The following is a 15,935-nucleotide window of genomic DNA, read 5'->3' on the forward strand; positions in this document are numbered from 1 at the left end:
TTTACTCTGGGTATTGTACGTTTCATGGGTTTTGACAAATACGTAATGACATACACCTACCATTGTAGTGTCATCCTTGACATGGCCCTAAAAATCCTCTGTGCTCTGCCAATCCATCCCTCTCTTTCCCCAACCCCTGGCAAGCAGTGATGTTTTCACTGTCTCCATAGCTTTCCCTTTCCCTGAATGTCATACAGTGGGAATCACTGTATTTAGATTGGGTTCTCTCACTTAGTGTTAGGTAGTTAGAATAGGAAAAAGGAGTCCAGAATGGTGGTGGCTAAAAGACAAAGAAGGGGAAAAGCCCACAAAAATAGCACAAAGGACAGTGGGGATCACAGTCTGTAGCCTTTTCAGACAGGCTTCTCTCACATAAGTAATATCCTTTTATGCTTCCTCCATAACTTTTTATGGTTTAATAGCTCATTTATTTTTAGTGCTAAATAATGTTCCATTGTCTGGATGTACCATAGTTTACTTATCCATTCACCTTCTGAAGGACATCTTGGTTGCTTCCAAGTTTTGGCAGTTACAAACAAAGCTGCTGTAAGCACCCCCATGCTGATTTTTGTGTGGATGTGGGTTTATTTCAGTTCATTTGGGTAAATACCAAGGAGCATTCTGGATTTATTTTGGTATCAGAATTTTCTAATGGATTGGTGGAGTGTGAGGAAAATAGAGAAGATCTTGTATAGAGCAGTTTGGAGAAAGAATTTCAAAAGTTAAATCTTGGGTATATTAGTAGGGGGAGGTCCATCAAACACCAGAGTAGAGGGACCAAGTAAGCAGTTATTACATGAGCCTGGAGTCCTGGAGAGACGTTTGGTGGAGACACAAAGTAAGGAATCATGAGTACATACATGAACTTAAAGCCAGGATGTTTGATGAGTTCATACAGGAGTGAGTATAGTTGAGAAAGAGGACCAAGGACTAAGCCCTGAGGTCCTCCAGTATTAAGAGGAAGGCAAGAAGAGAGAAACCAGCAAGGAACTGAGAAGGAGCAACCGTGACTAGGAGAAAACCCAAGAGAGTGGGATGCGCCAGAAAGCCAGTGAAGAAGAAAGCATATCAAGGAAGAGGGAGTGATCAACCACGGCAAATGCTGGTGGGAAGTCTAGTAAGATAAGGACTGAGAATTGACCACAGATTAGCAACACGGGGACTTCCCTGGTGGCTCAGACAGTAAAGATTCTGTCTGCAATGCAGGAGACTGTTGCAGTGAAAAGGAAAAAAGAGGAATGAGTTTTTCTCTTTCCTTTTCCTGAGAACAAAGAAGATCAAGAGAACAGTGAGCAGGGCCTGAACATTCCCAGTCATTTTACTTTAACTGCTCCTAACTCTATATGTCTGTAACTAAGTTTGTTTCTCTAGCCACTAACTCTGCAGGAGCTACAATTCACATTTTTTTTCCTTTGACTCTTTGCTAAATACACCCCCTATCTGGTGTTTACCCTTACAACACCCTTCCCCTTGTAGCCACATATGGGAAAGGAGGCCACAGAAACACAGAACTGCCAGACTCAATTACTGGGTTACTGATGCCCGTTTATGATTGTCTTTGAAACCCTGCAAGAGGAGGCAATCAAGATCCTATCACCTTTGTTCCTCATCACCTGACTGCAAGCCCTTGCCCTATGGAAGCCTCTAGACTCCTCATGGAGGGGACACAGTTCTTGAGGCAGGAGCCTACTGGCGTCCCCTCTCTGCTGGCTGAGAATAAAAGCCACATTTCTACTTTCTCCAAACTGTGTCTCTGTATTTTTCTTTCAGCTGCGGTGGGCAGAGAAGGTCAAGATTTTGGCCAGCAACAAGACCTGGGTTCGATCCCTGGGTCAGGAAGATCCCCTGGAGAAGGACATGGCAACCCTCTCCAGTATTCTTGCCTGGAGAATCCCATGGACAGAGGAGCCTGGCGGGATACAGTCTATGGGGTCGCAAACAGTTGGTCACCACTGAGCGACTAACACACTTCAGCAACATGGAGGTCAGTAACCTGACCTTGAACAGGAACTATTGCGTAGTGGGGGAGAAGAAAGGCTGGGGTAGATTCAAGACACGTGTTTTCAGTGGGGATGACAGCTCTCTCAAGGGAGGGGAAACGAATCCTTGGGGGATGAAAAATTTTTTTGTTTAAAAGTTTTGTGTATAAAATCTAGATAAACATATAGTACACAAGCAACTCTATAGAACATCTGCACTATTAAATGTCGTGGCTGCTTAGCCATTAAGTTGTGTCTAACTCTTTGGGCTGTAGCCCTCCAGGCTCCTCTGTCCATGGGATTTTTCAGATGTCACTGGTAGGAGAAAGCAATTAAAAACCAAAAAAAGCAAGAAAGTTTCCTTAGGGACACAAAAATGGAAAAAGAAAACTTGAGAAACATTGGTTCAAGAGACAGTGTGAGGAAAGGAATTAGAGATAGAAGATAACTAATGCTCGAACAAATGTTGCTGCAAAGGAATCAAAGAAGTGGAGCAGTAGCTGGTAGAAAACATGGAGTTGAGAGCGTGTCTTTGAAGCATTTAGTAACTGTAAGTGCGGTCTTCCCAGGTGGTGCTAGTGGTAAAGAATCTGCTTGCCAGTGCAGGAGATGCAAGAGACGCGGGTTCGATCCCTGGGTTGGGAAGATGCCCTGCAGTAGGAAGTGGCAAGTCACTCCAGTCTTCTTGCCTGGAAAATCCCATGGACAGTGGAGTCTGGTGGGCTACTGTCCATGGGGTCACAAAGAGTTGGACATGACTGAGCGTGCATGCACACACACACACGCTATATATATGTACGTATAGTGCATCTCTGGTTGTGGCAGCACCACAGCATGTGGGATCTTAGTTCCCTAACCAGAGATTGAACCTGTGTCCACGGTGTCCCCTGAACTCTAAGGTGGATTCTTAACCACTGGACCATCAGGAGAGTACCAATAGGATGCTTATAAAGTGTTTCAGTTCAGTTCAGTTCAGTCGCTCAGTCATGTCCAAGTCTTTCTGACCCCATAGACTGCAGCACGCCAGGCCTCCCTGTCCATCACCAACTCCCGGAGTTTGCTCAAACTCATGTCCATTGAGACAGCGATGCCATCCAACCATCTCATCCTCTATCGTCCTCTTTTCCTCCCACCTTCAATCTTTCCCAGCATCAGGGTCTTTTCAAATGAGTCAGTTTTTCACATCAGGTAGCCAAAGTATTGGAAAATCAGCTTCAGCATCAGTCCTTCCAATGAATATTCAGGAATGATTTCCTTTAGGATAGGCTGGTTAGATCTCCTTGCAGTCCAAGGGACTCTCAAGAGTCTTCTCCAACACCACAGTTCAAAAGCATCAATTCTTTGGCGCTCAGCTTTCTTTAGAGTCCAACTCTCACATCCATACATGACTACTGGAGGAAAAAAAAGTGCTTATTAAAGGTCAAATAAAGTTCTTAACCATTCACAGATGTGACCTCAGTTTCTTTTCTCAACAACTCTGTCAAGTGAGCACCATCACTGGCCTACATCTGTAGTCAGGGAAATGGAAGCACAGAAAGGTTAAGAAACTCACCTGCCCAAGACCACACTGCTAAGAAGTATTGGACCCAAATCAACGTTTGAAGACTTATCCTAGACCCTTTCATATTGTTTGACTTTGTTCCCTTTCGTAGGTGAAAATATTATACATACAATCACACATTGTCAAAAGTTAATACTGGGTATTTCTCCCCTAAAATTGGCCATTCTCTGTGGCAGGGAATTCCTCTAGGATGGATTCCTGTCTCCTCTACCCTTGGGTCTTCCTCTCCCAGGAGATCTTCTCCACTCTGCTCCAGTTATCAACTTCCCAAACCCTAACTCTGATGACTTTATCTCCAGAACAATTTTCAGCTGCCCATCCAAGTTCAGCCATAGGCAAGTTGTGGGGGGTGGGGGTGGGGGGATGTTACCCTTCTCAATTCAAAAAGTCCATCAATGCTTATCAAGCTGATTTCCTTCACAAAAGAATTGCCTGCTTCTAAGGTGAAATTAATTATCAATATAGTGAAAATAAAAACAAAGGCAATCAGCTCGTGCCCTGGAATGCAGACCTGCAGCCAGTCATTGTATTTGTTAAAGCGTAATGTTTCCTGCTGCCCAGGAATCTTGATCACCTGTTCCCACAGCTCCTCCCCCCAGCAGTACTTCCTCCTACAGACAGGAGTTTTATTAACATAACCCAAAAGCAATGTGAGGAAAATCAAGTTAAAAAAAAAAAACACCTTTGCTTTAATTAGGTGAATTTTTCAGGGAAAACTTTATTTGAAGACTAAATTATTTGTATAATTGTCTTCATTCTTCACTTACTTGAACAGGTTTAAACCAAGTCAGAGGCAAAATGGCTTATTCTGGTTGATAAGCCCTAACCAGCAGTGAAGACGTATCTATCCATGACAAATTATTTTAATTAAGGCCCGATTTGGGAGCCAGGGCATTTTTTTTCTGATCTACAAGGACCAGATGTAATGGATTCAAGAGAAAACAAAATCATTTCCTGAAATGGCCTGTCTCTAAGGCTTTCAGGGCGTGACCCGTGAGCACACCACCATTCCCAGGCTTGCTTTCTGGTCTTCAGGTCTATCAAAGCACTTCCTGCTGGTCTCTCCCATAAATTTTTCCAACAACCTTTGGCATGACCCTGCTGCTGCTAAGTCGCTTCAGTCGTGTCTGGCTCTGTGCGACCCCATAGACGGCAGCCCACCAGGCTCCCTCGTTCCTGGGATTCTCCAGGCAAGAACACTGGAGTGGGTTGCCATTTCCTTCTCCAGTGCATAAAAGTGAAAAGTGAAAGTGAAGTCTCTCAGTCGTGTCCGACTCTTCAAGACCCCATGGACTGCAGCGCACCAGGCTCCTCCCTCCATGGGATTTTCCAGGCAAGACTACTGGAGTGGGGTGCCATCACCTTCTCCTGGCATGACCCTACCCTCATCCAAAGAAACTGGTCTTGTTCCAGGATCCTTGTTCCGGAGCACCCATTGGCCAGCAGTCAATATCCCCAAAGTGAACTCATTTAGGGTGGGTGGGAGCCTGGGGGAGCTCCAGTGAGACCCACTCCTGCCCTCTGCCACCCTACGGCCCACAGATTATTCCAGAATATCTTTGCTATCTTCTGACATTTGTCTACAAACATAAGTGAGAAATATACCTCATAATTCTCCTTACCATCTAGCTCTTAGCTGTTGACATCAAACACAACTATTCACATTGCCAAAAACAAACAGCAATTTCAGAGTTAATGCAGTCATCCTACCAGGAGCAGGAGGAATATTTTATTTTTCCCCATAACCTTCTATGTACAAGGCAATCTCTCTCAGAAAGAAGGTACTCTTTCTGCTATTATGCAGAGGTGTCCCTTCCTTTCCCCCAACTCCTAACTCTCACGCTCCCACATTTGTCCCTCAGGTAGCCTCTAAATGACTTCCTGTTGGCTCCAGTCTAAACGCAGAGGGGTGTGTTTGTGTGTGCACGTGTGTGTGTGTGCTCAGTATTGTCTGACTCTTTGCAAGCCCACGGACTATAGCCAACCAGGCTCCCCTGTCCATGGGATTCTCCAGGCAAGAATACTGGAGTGGATTGCCATGCTCTCCTCCAGGGAATCTTCCCAACCCAGGGACCAGGGATCAAACCCATGTCTCTTGTATCTCCTGCGTTGGCAGGCAGATTCTTTCACACTAGGCCACCTGGGAAGGCCACCACCGGTAAAGGGAGTGCTCAGTTCTTGTCCAGTGACCACTTTCATCCCAGAAGATGCTATTTTCATCTGGATTATGGCATTTCTTTCTCTAATACTACCTTTTCCCCTTTATCCCTACTCAAGAATCATATATGAATAGAAATGCATGGGAGCAATATTACTTTATAGATTCTCCCAAATCCATTGTAGTGTCTCACTGTAAATTGATTCACTAATATCAGCATTTGTTATGGATGATAAATTACTCATAATATATCTGGCAACTGATTGCAGGGACATGGGAATTCTTTGGTTGTAAGCTACCGGAACAGAGACTAGCAAGAGGGGAAATATACAGGGAAGATAAACTGGTTCAGTAAGTTAAAGTTATGAATACTGGGCATGAGGCAGAAAGCACCATGGTTAAGAACTCGAGACATGGAGCCAAACTGATGAGGCCTAAAACTTGTTCTGCCCTCAGTAACTTTAAGACTTTAGGCAAATTATTTAAAACCTTTCTTGATCCTGAGTGTCATAATAATAATACATGCCTCAGAGCATTGTTGTGAGAATTACAAGGGACAATACTAGTAAAACAGCAAGCACCAGGTGAATCCACAAAGTGCTGGTTCCACTCAGTGATGTGCAATCCACGGTCATAACCCTCTGGGAAGGAAAGAGAGGGCAGGGCTGAAAGTTTGGTGAAAAAAGTTTCCATACTATTGATAAAGAAAACATTTCAATCCATTTCTGCATGGCACAGATGTTTTAATTAAAAAATATGTAGCTGATTTGGCAATACTGTGAAGTTTTTGCTGGGGCTCATATTTATATGATGGGAAACCAATGTTTTGAGACAATCAAATGGTCCATATATTGTTGGATGTTATCTAGATGAGCCATTTTGAAAGTATACAAAAAAAAAAAAAAGGAAGTATACAGCTTCGAAATCTGTCTTGGATCCAGACTATTCTGACTAAATGTTTTGACATTAAACAGTGTGAAACTTATCCAGAAATCTTGGTACTCAGATAAATAAGTTTCTAAAGAGTTTTAAATTGTTTGGATTAAAAATTCTTTAATTTTTAAATAGTATTAAAATGTTACAAAAATATTTTGCCTTAGTGATCTGGTTTCAAGAAATAGTTTGAAACCAAACAGGCTTGCACTGTCTTAGAAAACCACTTACATGTTATGAAAACCACATGAAATAGATTTAAAATCAAATAATTTTAAGAAAACCATTCCAAAACCAGTATTTTGAAAAACTTTCCAAATGTAACCGTTGGTGGCAAAGACTCTCTTGAAATTGCAAAGAAACCAGATGTAAATTTCATAGCTTCAAACCTTACAAAATGTCATTCTCTTTCATTCCTACTTTATTTTAGCTGTTAGCCCAGGAGATTCGAGCAGTGAATGCAAGTATAGTTTAACACCTGAAAACATGCAGAGCTGGAGGAAAAAAGGACTTGCTTTTTAGTGAAGCCTAGGTTTGAATTCCTTTTCTACCACATATTATCTGTGACATCTTAGCAACATCACTACCCTTTTTGAACTGCACTTTCTATCTTAGATTGGGTTCCCCCAGAAAGCAGAGCCTGGCCGAGGGCTTTTATGCAAGGGTTTTTGGGAAACAACCTAAGAAAAAGAGTGGGAAGTAACATAAGTGCAACAGGAAAAGAAATAAAGCCATTCCAAGGGGGTCTCCTAGAGTTAGCCAGCACTGTGAGCAAGCAGGCCCAGTGGGAGAGGGAACTTCTGAGGGCTGCACGGAATGCCCGCAGGACAGAAGAAGGGCCAGTCCTCGACGGGCTCCACCATTCACTCCCAGATCACGCATGCGTGCATGCCTCATGGTTTCTGACTTTCCATGTGCAGACTTCCCATGCCGCTGTCAGAGGGTCCTGAGACAGTGGAGGAGATTAGAATCTGCCACCCTAAAATAGGCCACTCTGCTGGAAGGATTATTTTGAGTTAAAGGCAACTGAGAGTCAACAAATGCAGGAAGAAGCTTTCTCAAAGTTTCCCTCATGTGACTTCAGTCCACAATTTCTGAGTACTGAGGCTGCCATAAATTCCCTCCCTGGGGAGTTTCATGGCCATAAAAAAAGATGAAAAGACCACCCACACCTGCATAAACAAACATTGTCACAAACTTTCCTATGTCCATTCATTTCTCATAAAAACACATGTGTCTTTCCTGAAGAAGTCTATTTGCTCTCCCCTTTTCTCCTCCCGCCCTCTCCCCTACCAAGTTAGGTACATAAGCCTCGAATTTTAAACATTTAACAAGCGACTACTTCTTTTGTTAGCTTCCACAGGCCAATAAACTTGTCCTCTTATTAATCTGCCTTTGTTGCTTTAATTTGCAGGCCCCCAGACACCTTTCATAAGGGTGCAGTGGAATAGGTTTTCCTCCTCAATAGTAGAAAGTGAGAGAAGTGCAATGCAGCCTGGATGAGATGTGGTCAGGTAGGTGACACCTTATGTCACGCTGGTCACTGCAGCAACGGCTGGAATAAACAGTGGGCCCGAGGGCACAAGAGATACCCAGAGGAGGTTCCCCACCCACACCATGGAGGCAAAAATACCAACATTACAGGGGCTTTATTGACAGAGCCTATGTTTAGCATATGACATTCATTCCTTGAACTAAAATCCCCTCTTTCCTATTTTCCTGGTGAACAATTTCTTATCATCAAATTCCTTACCCCTGTACTTTTTCCAGATCTAAAGTAAAAGAGGCACTCTTCCCTCTTTCATTCCTTCCTAAATCAGGAATATCTGATCTCTCCATCCCACACCCCCATTCCCAAGCCCTACACTCTCTCCTAGTGAGGACTAGCTCATCTGAATGCTGAGATGAGGAAAAATCCTCTCTTTCAGGCTAACCTGATCTTCCTCCATCCCTGCAAAAAGCACATATGCTCAGGGCCACGGCCTCCTTTCTTAGGGTTGTAACCGAGGCTGTGCAGGATGAGGCAGGTTTAGTCTCCCCTGAAGATGGTGGCAAGGAAGGGAACTTAGGCAGAAACAAGGAGCAACTGACCCCAGCCATAAGCCCAAAGCACAATTTCCCATAGTGTTTTACCAGCTACTAAATCTGAAATGTCAGTGGCCTATCTGATACATCTATCTATTCGATCCTTCTGTTACAACATAAGCTTGATAAGATCAGGAATCTTTGTTTTGCTCACTGACGTTTCCCAAATGCTGAGAGCAGAGCTTGGTGCATAGAAGGAGTTCAGTATTTATTTGTTCAATGAATTGCTAAATCCACAGGGGAAGAAGGATGATTAGCACTCTAGGAAACCCTCAACCACCTCCTTCGAGACAGAAATGGACTTTCTTTTGTGCTCCCTCGGACCTCCCATTATGACCCTAACATAATATAATTACTTGGTATGAAATCTAGCTCTCCTGTTTAACTTGAAGCGTCCCTTGGGCATAGTAGCATGGAGACCCACTCCTAGAAGATGCTCAAAAATAACAGCTGAATGAATGAAAAAGATAAGGAATTCGATGATATTACACTTTAATTGTCTTCTTTTATTTCTAATGCCAGAGATTCTTTTGTTTTAAAGTTAGAACACTTGACTAATGAATCACTCCCAAGCTTGTTCCAGAACTCTGAAGAGAAGAAAAAGGAAAATAAATCAAGATAAACCAAAAGGGCAAATGTAGATAAGGACTCTTGGCTCTTCAGCAACTTTTTTTGAAATCCAAGGAGTGTAAGTGAGTCAAGGGGAAGGATGTCAAGTTCTTTGAGGGTTTGCTAACATTGTTGTCAAGACTACAATGTCAAGAATGAAAAAAAGAGGACTCAAGGAAATAACAGATGCTGTTACAGCTTTAAAGAATTAGAGGATGGCAAATACATGGAGAAGAGGGCAACAGAGGATGAGATGGTTGGATGGCATCACCGATTCAATGGACATGAACTTGAGCAAATTCTCCGAGATGGTGAAGGACAGGGAGGCCTGGCATGCTATAGTCCATGGGGTTACAAAGAGACATGACTTAGTGACTGGAAAACAACAACAAAATACATAGCACTTGTGGCGAAAAAACTTTCCCCAGTCCCCTCACTCCATGCCACCACCTTGCCATCCTTGGTAAACATCCCTATTAAATGAGACAGAGCTTACTTCCTTTGAGTGCTCAGAGTTCTTCCCAGCCAGCATGGCAGAAGAACCCTACCTATTATCCCTGGTCTAGACCTGCTATCTTCATCACCTCAGGCCGCCACAACAAAATACCATAGACTGATGGGCTCAAACAACAGATATTTATTTCTTCACAATTCTGGAGGCTGGGAAGTCCAAGCTCAAGGTGCCAGCAAGATGGGTTTCATTCTGCAGCTTCTCCATTTAGGTCTTGGAGGGTCGTTATCTTGCAAGCTCTGTGGTGTCCCATCTTATAAGGGCACTATTCCCATCATGAGGACCTCACCCTCATGCCCGCATCTAAACCTCATTCCCATCCAGTGGCCCCATCTCCATATACTATCACACTGCGGGGCAGAGGAAGGTTTCAACACGTGGATTGTTGGGGGATGTAATTCACTCCATATGGGCTCCCTGGTGACTCGGGGGTAAAGAACCTGCCTGCCAGTGCAGAAGAGGTGGGTTTGATCCTCGGGTCAGGAAGATTTCCTGGAAAAGGAAATGGCAACCAACTCCAGCATTCTTGCCTGGGAAATCCCATGGAGAGAGAAGACTGACAGGCTGCAATCCACGGGGTAGCAAAAGAGTCAGACACAACTTAGTGACCAAACAACAACAGCAGCAATTCACTTCGCAGCATCTGGGGAGCTCCTTAAACTTTCAAAGGCGTGAGCCACTCACCTGGGGATCCTGATTTAGTAGACCAGATGGGGACATGGGAATCTGGGTACTTAAAAGCCTTCCAGTGAGGAATGTTTCATCACTGACATGGTTTAGAATTGCAGGCTCATGGTGATAATAAAAAGAAGACCATGGGGACTTCCCTGGAACTCCAGGGCTTAAGACACTGTGTTTCCAGGGCAGGAGTCACAAGTTCAATCCCTGGTCAGGGAACTAAGATTCCACATGCTATACAGCCAAGAACAAAACAACAAAGAAAAACAGACCAACTTTCCATCTGTTTTATTACTGTTCTAAATGGCAATCCACTCCAGTACTATTGCCTGGAAAATCCCACGGACAGAGGAGCCTGGTAGGCTACAGTCCATGGGGTCGCAAAGAGTCAGACACGACTGAGTGACTTCAGTATCACTACAGACAGCACACTCCCTCATTGCCTGTACCTGTCCCACCCTTAGCTCACACCACAAAGCACTCAGCTCCTTTGTAATTAACCTGTCAATTGTGTAGACTAGAGCCACAGGGAACCCAGCTGGCTTTGACTGTCACTATTTGTTACGCATCTAGCGGGGCTTAGTATGTAGATTCTCAAGGATATCTGCTCAACGAAGAGAAGAGTCAACACAGGTTGGAGCATGGCTGTCCCAGACACCACCGTGCAACTCAACCCACCTCAAGTGTCTAATTGGGAAACAGCATCTATGAACCGGCAAAGTTTGCCAAGACATTCACAATGAAGGCAAAGGCAAACAAGGGCAGCTAAATTCATTCTTTCTTCACTTAAATTTCATTTAAAAAATTCAGAGATTATGATTTTGTGTGTGTTGGTGCCCTTTCTTTTACTAAATGATATTAATAGTATAGAACTGCACATGTGGCTACTGAGCACTTGAAATTTAGCCTTTGCAAACTGAGATGTACTGTGAGTGCAAAATGCACACTGATTTCAGACTTAGGGGATGACAGAGGATGAGATGGCTGGATGGCATTACGGACTCGATGGACGTGAGTCTGAGTGAACTCCAGGCATTGATGATGGACAGGGAGGCCTGGCGTGCTGCGATTCATGGGGTTGCAAAGAGTCGGACACGACTGAGCGACTGAACTGAACTGATATTAAAAAGTAAGGGATCACATTAATATTTTTCTATTGATTGCATGTTGAAATGATAAGTTTAGATATGTAGAGTTAATCAAAATACATTTAAAAAAATTGTATGTTTTCCTATGGCACTGATGATCTGCTAAGTCCAGATACAACTCCCTTTGAGTGCCAGTGTTAGTCACTCAGTTCTGTCTGACTCTTTGTGACCCCATGGACTGTAGCCCGCCAGGCTCCTCTGTCCATGGAATTTTCCAGGCAAGAATACTGGAGGGGGGTTGCCAGTCCCTTCTCCCAGGTATCTTCCCAACCCAGGTCTCCAGCATTGCAGGCAGATTCTTTACCATCTGAGCCACCAGGGACCCACTGAGTATAGCCTGAATTCAGGAAAGAACCTCAGGCGCCATTTGACAACCTGAATCAAGAAGCCTGAGTTACCAGAAAGCATTTTACAGACACCATCTGCCCCATCTGTTGAAACTGGAGTTTCTTGACCTCCAGGTATGTCACTAGTACGTTGTTTCTAAATAATTACAAGTAAGTTTGAATATACAAAAGTATATTTGCATATAACCTGCACCCATCCTCCTGAATACTTTAGGTCACCTCAAGAAGACTTATAATACCTAACATGCTCCATAAATAGTTGTCAGAGTGTGGCAATTAAAGATTTGCTTTGGAAATTTCTGGAATTTTTCTTAAATATTTTTGATCCTTGGTTAATTGAATAGATGAATGTGACACCTGTGGATATAGTAGGTCAGTTATACACACAATGGAGTATTATCCAGCCTTTAAAAAGAAAGGAAATTTTGACATATGATACAATGAGGATGAACTTTGAGGACGTTATACTAAGTGAAATAAGCCAGAACAAAAAGACAAATATGAGTATGAATATGCTTAAATGAGGTACTGAGACGAGTCAAAATCAAGAGTCAGAAAGAACGGTGGTTGCCAGGAGCTCAAGGAGGAAGAAATGAAGAGTAACTGTTTAATGGGCATAGCGTTTCAGTTTTACAAGAGGAAATGAGTTCTGGAGATGGATGGTGGCGATGGTTGCACAACATTCTGAATGTATTTAATACCATTCAAATGCACACTTAAAAATGGATAAGATGATAAATTTTGTTATGGATATTTTAACCACAATAAAAATTAACTTTGAGAATTAGTTTCCTTATAATAAAGTAAAGCATATTCAAGGACACCTCCTTGTTACTGCCATTGTTATTTTCTCACTTACCAATATCCTCTCTTTTTTCCTTTATTACATAAACTGTTTAAAATTCAGAATAGTTTCAGATTTGCAGGAAATTGCAAAGAGCATGTAAAGAGTTCCCATATGCCCCACACCCAATTTCTCATTATCAACATCTTACATCAGTATGGTATCTTTGTTACAGTTAATGACTTAATATGGATATGTTATTATTAATTAAAGTCCATACTTTATTCAGACTTCCTGAATTTTTCCCTAATGTCCTTTTTTTTTTTTATTCTAGGATCCCATCCAGGGATGTTATTTTTAGCCATCATTTCTCCTTAGGCTCCTCTTGGCTGAGAAAGTTTCTCATAGTTTCCTTGTTTTTGGTGACCTTGAAATTAATCTGGTATTCTGTAGATCAATATTGAGATTTTTCTGGTACTTTTATCATGACTAAATTGGGGTTATGGGTTTGCAGAAAAAAACTACAGAGGTCAAAGGCCTTTCTCGCAAAACATTGAAAGAGTTCCTTTCTCAACTTGGCTTATCACTGATGATGGTGACCTTGATCACCTGGATGAGACAGTGTCAAGTTTCTACAAAATTCCTCTTTTTCCCATTTTCATACTGAATCTTTGAACGCAAGTGACTATGCACAGCACACATTGAAGCAATGGGAAAAAAATACTTCAGTCCCATTCACAGGAAAAAAAAAAAAAAAAGTAGGTGAAAGGTTAAATCACATTCCTAAAATGTCTTTGCAGTAGTCTGCAAAGAAAGGATTTAAAAACCCAGGCCTGATCGACAGATTTTTCTCATGGCCTTTGGAGAAGTCAACAGAAATTCACATATAACAGAACTCACTGTAGGAAGTCACCACATTCCTTCAAAATACAGAATCTCATTGTCTTAGAAAAGAGCACAGGCTGAGAAGTCAACAGATATGGTCCCAAGCCTATGTTCACCCCAAATGGTCATGTGGCCTTGGACACTGAATAGCTCCAGCCTTGAGCTGAGTCCTCTGGGAGAAAAAAACAATCCATGTTCAGGAACCATGACTCTGGTGCTTGAATCCCAGCTGTTAATCCCACTCAGCTGTTAATCGTTGGGTGAGCGTCTTGCTGTCTCAAAGTTTCAGCTTCCTCATCAATAAAATGGTGGTAACAAAGACAAATCTCTGTTCAGAAATTCATTTAATGGAGAAATATAATTATACTTTCTATAACCCAAGTTAATTTTTATCTTGAGCTCTGTTTAGATCTGAATTGCAAATATTTACCTTCATTGTCCCAATCCCTTCTGCCCTTTTCCCAGTGGTTGTGACCTAGTTCTGAGAAGGTTAAAAAGAGCTAAACTGTGGAGGGCTCATCTCATCCCTATCATCTAATCATCAGAAAATCTACAAAAATATCCATCTTTGATCTTTTTCCTAGACCAAGCTGGTTGTCACAGTTGTCAGCAACACAGATCCCCACTGAATAGGACCTTCCCCCTTGTCTGGGGCTCTTGCCACAACTTACTTGACACATTTGGGTGCCTGGAATCTTCCTCCTGCTCCCAGGCCCACTGGAGCATACAAAACTGGAAGGCTATCTAAGGCGCCACCTGCTGAGACACATCACACACAGCCTCCCTCTCCTTCTCTCTCAGTGAGTCTGGAGGATGCTCTCAATGGTCCTAGAGAATGAAGCTTGGTGCCTCTGGTGTGTACAACCACTCTTTCCCATCCCTGGGCTTAGCTCTTGTCTAAGGCTCCACAAACACCAACAGTCTTTCCATTTCCTTAGCCTAGGCCAACAGTTCCTGGAGAAGAACTTCTCCTGAAGGAGAAAAGATGCTTTGCACTCATGATATTTTCTCCCAAATCTTTTATCTCTGTTTTAAGATATTGAAGTTCCTCCAAAGATCCGGGCTTTTAAAATACAAGATCCAGGAAAATTACATGCTATTTAGTTAACATGCAATAGGTCTGTGGCTATTTTTAAGTGAATTAATAAAATTTTTAGTAGATTTTATTATTTAGCTGGGCTTCCCCAGTGGCCCAGCATAAAGAATCCACCTGCAATGCAGGAGGTGCCAGGAGACACAGGTTGGACCCCTGGGTTGGGAAGATGCCCTAGAGGAGGGCATGGCAACCCACTCCAGTAGCCTTGCCTGGAGAATCTCATGGACAAGGAGTGTGGCAGGGTGAAGTCTATAGAGTCTCAAAGAGCTGAACATGACTGAAGCAACTTACCATTATTTAGTTATAGTTTCTGATTTGGTAAGTATCAAAAGATATAATCCATATAAACAAAAGCTCTTCAGAGCTTTTAAGAATATAAAGAGATGTTAAAAGACTAAAAAGTTTGAGAACCATTGAGTTAGTCTACAGCCATTTTTTAAAAACATCTACTATATGTCAAACATTCTTAAAGAGATGGGAGTACCAGACCACCTTATCTGCCTCCTGAGAAAACTGTATGCAAATCAAGAAACACATGTTCACCCGTGGTGGATTCATGTCAATGTATGGCAAAACCAATACAGTATTGTAAAGTAAAATAAAGTAAAAATTTTTAAAAATAAATAAATAAAAGAAACAATGGCTAAAACTAGACATGGAAAAATTGACTGGTTCAAATTGGGAAAGGAATACATCAAGGCTGTAATCTGTCATCTTGCTTATTTAACTGATTTACAAAGTATATCATGTGAAATACCAAGCTGGATGAATCACAAGCTGGAATCAAGATTTCCAGGAGAAATATCAACAACCTCAGACATACGGATGATACCACTCTAATGGTAGAGTGAAGAGGAACTAAAGAGTCTCCTGATGAAGGTAAATGAGGAGAGTTAAAAAGCTGGCTTAAAACTCAACATTCAAAAAACTAAGATCCTGGCATCCACTCCCATCACTTCATGGCAAAGAAAAGGGGGGAAAGTGGAAACAGTGGCAGATTTTATCTTCTTGGGCTCCAAAATCACTGCTGACAGCAATTGCAGCTATGAAATTAAAAGACACTTGCTCCTTGGAAGAAAAGCTATGACAAACCAAGACAGTATATGAAAAAGTAGAGAAATCACTCTGCCAAAAAAAGGTCTGTATAGCCAAAGCTCTGGT

This window comes from Capricornis sumatraensis, chromosome 16 (assembly GCF_032405125.1).
Source record: "Capricornis sumatraensis isolate serow.1 chromosome 16, serow.2, whole genome shotgun sequence".
Lineage (NCBI taxonomy): Eukaryota > Metazoa > Chordata > Mammalia > Artiodactyla > Bovidae > Capricornis > Capricornis sumatraensis.